Source organism: Pinus tabuliformis, chromosome 1_2 (genome assembly GCF_031772625.1).
Source record: "Pinus tabuliformis cultivar Carrire ecotype Pingquan chromosome 1_2, CPIR1, whole genome shotgun sequence".
Classification (NCBI taxonomy): Eukaryota; Viridiplantae; Streptophyta; class Pinopsida; order Pinales; family Pinaceae; genus Pinus; species Pinus tabuliformis.
The window spans coordinates 984,281,639-984,291,531 of NC_142298.1; the positions used below are offsets into that span (position 1 = coordinate 984,281,639).

A 9,893-nucleotide genomic window follows, 5' to 3' on the forward strand; every position below is an offset into this window, starting at 1 on the left:
CTTGGTTTATCAAGATGCCTCATCTCATTCAATAAATTAACAGAGACTTGAGCGCTTTCTAAACCGAAGTCAATTAATAAAAAATATACTAAAACCCTAAATGTTTCATAAAGTGGACATTTAGAGAAAACCTAAAATGTTTGACAAAGAGACGGTGTCCACCATTGCTAAACAATGGCTACAGGTAAAGAAACTCTGATCAATACCTGACAATTCATTGCTAGAAAGAGCTGCGTAAAAACATAGACCTAGATTTTGCCAAAGTCAAGTGGCTACTATTGTCAACCGCTGAAACTCTTTCACAGGAGGGGCACATGGTAACGGTTGATGCAGGCCTGAGAGGTGGCGACATTTTTAAAGCTTTCAGTTTTTCCAGCTCTATGCGAAGTTTTCTGTTCTCATCTGTAAGTGCCTCATTATATCTCTTCAGAAGCTCGCAGTCCATTTCTGTTTTCTTAAGCTTCGTCCTGAAACAAATTCATAACATTTAATTAACCTATAACAGAAATGAGTCAATAAAACTGTCAACACAATAAGATCTCCATCGGATCAAAATTTTTCTGAACTATAAATTTGCACAACAATTGATTTCCAAGTCATTCTTCATAGTTACAGGCCAAATTATGTAGTTGTTGATTCCAAAATGGAACTTTCCATATGAATTTTGACATGTAAAATACAATGAATCAATAAAGGACTAGAGCTAACCTTGCTTGTCTATTCTGGAACCACACCTCAACTTGTCGATGGCGGAGATTCAACTGTAAGGCCAACGCATGCTTTTCCTTCTGCGGAAGAAGAAGAAGTTACATCAGCCAAAAGCATGACGAAACACAAACAATAGAGCAGTAACCTGTAAGTGAATATTGTGTATAGAAACTTACAGGTTCGGGCACCCTGTTCTTTCTGAAGCTTTCTTCCAAAACAGCACATTATTCTCTGGACAGTCTAAGCTTCTTCCTGGAACAACCCTCCTCTTCTACATCGCTGAGCACCCTCGACCAAACTCGATCATTCTCCAACTCCTTGCCATCATCCTATCTTCGCTTGATCTCTGCATAGCCATTCTCGAGGTTAATCGCCTTGGAATCCAAATTTCGTATAGGAGAATTGAAACAGTGAGTGATGTGTAGGTGGAATTGAAGCTGTTGGTCTTCCTAAGGTAATTGAAATGGATGGTGATGGTGATTCATACGTTTCACAACCATTTTTAATCTTTCCACTTCATCTTAATCATAATAGGTGGCAATTAACAAATGGTATGGTAAATTTTTAATCATTCTTTGTAAAAGATTAATTTAAGTATGCTTTAAACATGTGATTTAGACATGCAAGTAAGTTAGTGGTATGAATTCTATCCATTAATATAGTGATGACTACGAGAATATACTGGCATCTTTCAATTTAGGCCATCCGATCAAAAAGATTAATTAAGAAAATGATTAAAGTGGCCAACTCCAAGAGGAGGGATGCCTATCGGCGTAAATAATTCGGTGTATTGTCCACGGATCTGCACATGCCCTCCTGCATCCAGAAATGTACCATGCAAAGAGAAAGACATGTAGATGAAGAATAGAGTGACGGAGGGTATATAAATGGATATAATCGTGCATATTTTAAGTAGCATTCTGCAAATTTGCTATTATTAATCAATCAAATACAACCAAAAAAATATGAATCAGTCATCAAAAGCAGAGAAATGTTTGCAGACTTCTCTTTTTGCATGAAGGTGGAATTGACTTGGTGAGTGTTACAGTAGCGTAGACCTAAAGCCGAATGAAAAATTCAGGTCATCCTTCCAAGAATGATGGATGGAGTGATGTGCAAATTCTTGACCACATTGGAAAAACAGATGTCCTTTATACCATTCCTCATTGATAACACCAAGCAGAGTTCCGTTCACATTGAAGTTTTGTGCTACTCGAAAACTCAACGAACTGTTGTGAAGATACTCCAAGCAGCTATGGAGTCATGTGCAAACTATAATCATCGTATAAGTAGACCATTCATTGCAGGTAACACCCAGCGAATTTTTTCGTCTTATTAAGGCTTTTCTTCTACACGACAACTCTATGAAAGCAATTCATAGTCGCCACCAGTTCGACATGTGAACAGTGTTGGAATTTCAAAGTTAGATTTGATGTGAGTTAAAAACAAATATATATATATACAAATAACAAAACAACATCACAAAAAATTTGCTATAGGTTTTTGGAGATCTTTCAGTGACATTTTTCAATCAAATTTATTCACAATTTGGAAGCATTTGTTGGATTAACAAATATGGTTAGTGAACTCTTTATAATGGAGTGTTTAAATGATTTTTTAAGGTGTTAATTCAATATGTATGATTATTGGTGCATTTTAAACAATAAAATATCAAGATTTGATTGTAAATTATTTGGTCTAATTCTGAATAAAACCTCAAAAACATCCTAAACACTTAAGATATCTTTTCTTTTAAAGACTTGGAGTTCTGGATTAAGGAACTCACTATGGGTTAGGGAAAATTTTAAGAACACCCTGGGGATAATCCCCATGATACATAGGAAAAATGGAACGATATTTTATGAATAATATATATATTTTGGGGAATCTCTCACCATATTATATTATGTTGTAAAATGATTGGGAATCACTAGTACAAAATGGTGAATCACTAAGAAATCCAAGGGTTGTTGTAGTTGCGTAGCACCAAGAGGGTATTCAAGAAGAAACTGTAAAAGAACTTGACAACAATGGTGACGAATTAGAGGAGCTTTACTAGGTACCATCAAGCACGCCACTCTAGTGACTAAATCATAGAGATATGGAACCACTAGCTGTCGCGTAACAATTGCTTTCAAAAGTGAGAGTGCAATGATTGTTGAGATACTCTCTAAATTGATAAAGAGTCGACATTGGAGAAGCATCTTGAATGGATCATTTTGAGATGGTTGTATTTTCATGTCTCAAAAGCATAACAAATAAATTAACAGTTAAGGGACTATCACTGATTCCTGATGTTAGGACCATATTTAAAACATAGGAGGTAATATTTCTACTGTGAATATCAATAGATGGAAGGGGAAGTCTCTATAGACAAACCAGACATTTCACAAAATCTTTCATGTAGGTTGAAGCTATTAATCTCAAGACTAGGAATAAATCTAGGGTTTAGGTATATTTCTATTAAAGCAATGTAATGCATGTGTCCAAATTCATTGTGCCTCCTAGAATATAAAGGAGAAGGAAAGCATATAAGTTTCATTTTATTCATGTTCTAAGAGTGGGGAGTAGTGAGTGAAGTTCATTCAATTTTTTAGAGTGGGAAGTAGTAAGTGAAGGGTGCAGTTTAAATCTTTCCATGTATTTCCTATTTTCAACAATAATAATTGTTGAAAATAATAGCGAGTGAAGCTCTTCTTGACTTGTGCCTTAGTCATGAAAAACTTCAATGTGTTTTTCTTTTTTCAGTTACGAGCTCATGGAAAAGGATGAGTTAGGTTGTTCATGTGCTAGTTGGAGGCTCAATTATGTGGCTCTCCAAGTGCGAGTTTATAGTTAGAAAAAAATGAGTGAGAGCCTCAATGTCTATTTGTGGCAATGATAAATTAGAAGAGTCAGTTTGATTCAGTTAATAAATCAATCACAAGATCGAGTTCTAAAGGTAAACTTACCATTTATAGGATGATTGAATAACATAAAAGGAGGACTAAGGCATAGAATTCAACAATTGTTTTGTGCACAAGGATATGAGAAAAGATAATAGCTCACAGTTTTGTGACAAATTTCACAAGAATTGCGTGAGCTTCCTACTTGTGGTGTGCATATTATTAAGTGTCAAGTGTGCATGAGTTTAGGAGCCAGGAAGATAGGCTAGTGTGCAAGGATTTTGGGCCTATTTATGCGCAAAGTATAGCAGTTATGGTCAAGTAACGTTCAGGGAAAGTCTAGGCTAGGTTAAGAGGAGAACAATTCTCTTCTCAATAGACACTGTGCCTTGTATTTGGTTTGTATACTCAATCAATAAAATATGAAAACAACGAGAGGAATTTCCTAGTTGGGTTCTCTTGTGTAATTGTGTCTTTAACTTGTTTCATTCCATTGCTTCTATTGTTGAGAAATTTTGTGTCTTGGTGAAAAGAAATTTAGTTTCAGATTGTTTATTTAAGCAGTAAGCAATTTCAAGGAAATTCGACAATAAAAAATGATGTGAATTGAGTTTTAGATATGTGCATGTGTTCCTACTTTCTTCAGCATGATATGTTTCAATTCCTAGCAAAAATCAAATTGCAATTTCAACAAATATTTTAGTTTTTGGATTTTCTAATTAAGTAGATTTCAACTTAATATTACCGTCTTGGTTGACATATCTTAGAAATGATGTCAGAAACACTATCTCTTAAGCAGGCAAAAAGAAATGTAGCCCTTGTTGACCAAAGGTTGAACATGCCTTAAACTAAAATGAGAGCCTAAGAAATGAACACGGAAGTATGTAATATGAGTTGGTGATCTCAACGTCCTTCACTCCAAGGAAGAAATTATAATCTAAGAATAACTTTCTTACCTGTTGAAGATTGTAACCACTCAATTTTACCTAAGTTGACCATCAACTATGAAGGTCGTAGAAAAAGTGATAATGGAGTTGCAGACCCTTGAGAAAAGAAGCCAAAAGTATCACATCATCAATGAAAAGAAGAATATGAATGAAAACTTGCACCCATTGTTGTAATATGTATGCCCATTAAGGAAAAACTCCAATTCATTCATGTAAATCCCAATCAACATGGGAGATAGGGGACAACATTTCCTGACCCTACTAGTGTTATTCATAAACTATGTGTGCTACATGGAGTCAAACCAAGACAAACTCATACAAGCACTTGATTGCTATCTAAAAAATCTAAAAAATGCCAATGTATTTAATCCTTGCGAATATGCTTGTTTCAATGTTTGAAGTGGCTTGGATCACGTATATAACTTTTAAATATCACATAATCCTATGAGATGCTAATAGACACGAGAAGCTAATAGACATGCTATAAGTGCTAAAGATGTTTTCTCCATACATAAAATCTACGAAAGGTAGGAAAAGTTATCACATGAGCTCCTTTGATACCAGTTTTCAAGAAACTAAAGGATCTGAGTTTATTATTTTATTGCACATATGATGGTACTCAATGTACAAAACATGTTGCTCTCTGAGTCTCTCCCAATAATTGGGATAATCACAAAGGAAACATGTATATTTAGAGTGAATCTAAATATAACTGCCCAAACAGTACCCATATATAGCACATATCATCCAAACAAGAATCCACAGCTAAATATTAACAACGAACCTCAAGTAGCTTCCCTTCATCCAGAATATCAAACACGTACACAACAACTTCTCATACATTCAGATGATAACCATATACCCAATGGAAAATCTCACCTAACACATCAACTCTTATAGGCATTAAAACAAGCTCAACAACAACTCTTCTCAAAGCCCTTAAAGCTTTGGCTAGTTGAGTTGAATTTGATGAAGAAGGAAACCCCTAATATCATGAAAGAAAAACTAATCCTCGTTATGGTTCCAGAGTAATTTAAGCACAAATAGATTGCAAAATTTGTAGTGCTAAATATTGGTTTAAAATTTAGGTTGATTCTTATTTGATTCTTTAATTATTGACCTCCTTTGAAAAACATCCAAGGAGACTTATCTCTCATAGGGATGTACCTCAAATTATTTAACCTTTAGTAAGAGAGATATGAATTCAACTTCTAAAAGGACCAAAAGAGTATCAATTGTATTGAACACTCTACCTACTGCAGCAGAAAGTAAACCCTCTCTTGTTTGTATTTCCATTATTTCTGAAATGTGTAAGTAAACAACCAAATTTTTTTCAAATAAGTTATCATGTTCACATACGCAAAATCTACCAGATAAACATAAATCTTTTGATCTTTAGTAAATGATATTACTTCATATCATAGATGATGATGAAAGAAAATAGTAAAGTTTCACCTAAAAGTTTAGCTACAGTTGAAAATGCAATAAACCCTATAACAAAATGCTTTCTATGAAAATTGAGATGACAATCTTACTGAAGCCCTTGGAAAGTCAAAATAGCCGAGTTCATGTGAAACACTCATACTTATGGTATCTAATATAATAAACGTTTAATTGAAATTTATAACTTGTATATGATAAATGCATGCCAATTACTTCTAGTTTTCATTATAAGGAGTATCAGTAAAAACACTCAACCAAGTGCACTAATAAGAAATATGTCAATGCTCTATGAGATATTACATTTGCAACAAAATGAAAATAGAATCATGAAATATAATTCAAAGTTGTAGTTCTCTTCTATTGGGTATTCTAATATAATACAGATGAGTAAAGGATCAAACTCTCAATAATTAATTTCTAATCAAGTATATCAGTATTTCCTTTATAACCTATAAACTCTTATATATGTTACTAATATTAGGGAGTACCCACACACATTACCAATTACTTACATATTAATGGTATCTAAACTCTTGTTGAGTAGACATGGTATGAGCATGTGTCCTTTGACTTTCTTTAAATGTCTAATAAAATAGTTGGTTGACCAACATAACATTTTAGCATCTTTAGCAGTGGATTTTGATCATATTTCACACATGCTGTATTTATATTTGGAAAACAATTTCTACAATATGATAAGATGAATTCAAGAAAGTTTATGTTTTTAGTTAACAAAGGAAGTTATAATAATCAAGCTTTAATCACTTATAACTTCAAAATATACTTTTTCAGATTGAAAAGAGGAGAACCATGAGTATTTATTATGAGGTCGTAGGAGGTTAGAACAATGCATTATTATATGATTATTACTCACAGATCATTTTGCACTGTGAAAGCGTCAATGGTGCGTCCTGATGCATAAGATATCATGGAATGATTCTCTTGCAAAAATTGCATTAATACATATGAAAAAGTAGGGACTCAATCAGGAAACTTCATAATTTTTCCTTTTTGAAAAAAGAAGGCGAATCCATTAAAATATCAAAATTAGATCGAAAAAGGTATGTTATTTTGTGAAGAGATTCTTCTATCGTCTACCTAAATAAGGCTTTGGGACAAGTCCAATTTATTTTGTGATTTCATTCAACATGAATACAATAAATTCGTAGGTATTAAGGAAGCATTGCAACAAAATTTTGGCATGCCAAAAATTGAATTGTGAACATTGAATATGTTTTTTGCACATAAAAGGTAGCCTTTGTTTCCAGTTCATTGTAACTTTGGACACAGTCTTTTTAAAGACTATAAATTCCTCCTATGGTTAAGATATTTTTGTCCTATTGCAAACGGGCTAAAGCTATAATGTAAGTGTTTAATCTTTCTTAGCAAGTTGACAAGTCAACATAGACACAAACTAAACAACTTTGTTAATCAAGAATTTATAGATGCATATTGTGCAATCACTTTGACAAAGAGTGGACAAAGTCAACATTATCTAGAAAACGAATGGTAAGATATCATGTCACTTGCTTGCATTTATGAACACATGATATGGAGTAATTTGGTTAGGTCTCATTCTCGTTGAGGTTGAGCCTTATGCTTCCCATAAAATTTGATATTTTTTCTTTTTTGTTTTCCTTGTTTGGAAGTATAAGACCACTACTTGGCCTAAAAGGAAATTCCAACAAGTAAACTTGATTAGACGAGACATAGTTGGAAAGCAAGAGAAGCATCCAATGTCTCTTATAACCTTTTACCTAACTTGAAATACAATCACGTAAAGTAATCACATAAAGTATAAAAAACTACCAAAAGAATCCCTTACATAGTAGCCCCAATAGATGCTAGCAGTACTTTATAAGTTGTTTCTTGAAGATCATCACTTGATAAACCTACGCACTCATGAAGATATATCTCCTTAGACTTTCTCAAGTTTCAATGCTATTATCAACCCATCTATTAAATTCCTTCAATCCATTCCATGACTTGTTTGTAAAACGAATACTCACAATCTACATCTCAATTAAACAAGAAAATTACCACATACCGTGGTATTACTTGACTTATTCTGCAAGCTATTTTGACTAATATGAAACAAATCATGAAAGGGAACAAGCAAAGCATCTTCAGACTACCTTATTTAAAAGATGACAACTCTAACACAAGATTTGTGATATTATTGAAATGACGCCACGAGACACATTCTGCTATTGAAACTTCATATCCATCATCATCTTAAAAATCATCAATCTCCTCTTCCCCAAGAAATTGTTGTGAAGGAATATAGTATAGAGGAGAATGAGTTTTTGATAGGTCTATAGACTTTGTTGGTGTACATAATTGAGTTTTTGGGAAGTTTGTAGACATTTTTGGTCTACTTACTGCAAGTGGAGGTGGTCTGCACTAAGGTGGTGGTCCAGATAACTCGGGATTTGAGACCAAAAGGTTCTTTGCCCCTAAATTAGAACCAGTATGCATGTGCCAATCATAAAGGTGTTTGGGCTAGCATAACCCCTCGCAAAATACTACTACTCTACATATAATTTTACCAAGATAGTAGAAGCAACTAAGTACTTAATTTGGTATTATGAAACATCAAAAGTATAAAAATATTGAATTACTAGTTCTCCAAACTCACTTTGTGTTTCTATTAAAAATATGTCACCATTGAAATTCAAAATGTATCAATAAAGAGTAAGGATGGGGGCCCATCACTGGAAACCATGACAGTCACTATTACATTTTGGAAACAAAATCGTTACCTTCCTAAAAAATATTTCATTGTGCAATGGAATAAGAATAAAATTTCTCTAACCTATAGGAAATAAAATCCCTAATTGTTGCTAGACCAATATGCATCATATTAGATGTTTGTCTTATCATAAAATTTCAACTTATCAAAATGACAATTGAGGTACATGATTTATTTTCAGTCCCTGGATAATCAAAGACAGATCGGTACATCAAAAATAGTCCTTGGTGGATTTGCATAGTTGAGAAAGCTTGCTCAGTGTATGCTTGACCTTAAAACAATAGAAACATGACATGAAAACAATAGAATCACAATTGAAGGAAATATATTTTGCACCAAAGATAAGGCATTGAAATCAAACGTACAAGGGTATAGTGTGTACATAATATATGATAAGAATAAGCCTATTCATGACACTTGCAGGGGGCATATATTTATATTTTCATCATGGATTTTTGGGTGTATCTCTGCAGTGAAGATGGATCTGAATTTAGAAGGTTGGGACCTTACTTGTTGAGAGGGATTCATTCATTCCACTGGGACATAACACAGTTACCAAAGCTGAAACCTTCTCGAACATATTCTTTATAAGGTTGTTGGTCATGACGAAATTTTGCCAAGCTTGCAACAACAAAACAAATCCGATTAATGAACTTAAATCACAAAACCGAACAAATAATTGACTTTATCACCATTCCTCACAAGTCACTGACATTGGCAGACAAATACAATAAATATAGTAATCTACCTCAAATATGGGGGAATCCAGTGAACATTTTTGGCAAGTAACTGACTTAAAAAAAATTTGAATTAAACATCAAAAAGACCCTAAAGCATTCACTCAATTTCCTACCTATTACTAAAATGGAAGGAACATGGAAATGGGTGCGTCCCACAAAATTATTTAATATGCAGAATAACCTTTGATAGCAAGAAATTATTAGCATACTTGTCTCTCATGCCATTGAACACTAAAATATAAACCATAAATCTCAATGATTTACCTCATGTCCTTCTCCATATGCCTAATTTAGAAGAAAAAACCCGATGAACTATATGACTTATCCACATCGTCTAGGTATTGTAAACTATATTTAGCAAGTAGAAAACTATTAAAAAAGTATGTACATAAAAAAGTAACAGAAAACTCATACACTA

The 9,893-nt window shown here is 33.4% G+C and overlaps 1 pseudogene; it reads right to left on the reverse strand.

Annotated features, from left to right (window-relative positions):
* Positions 1 to 220: 220 nt before the first annotated feature.
* Positions 221 to 1,561, reverse strand: LOC149209322 (homeobox-leucine zipper protein HAT2-like; annotated as a pseudogene).
* Positions 1,562 to 9,893: the final 8,332 nt, after the last annotated feature.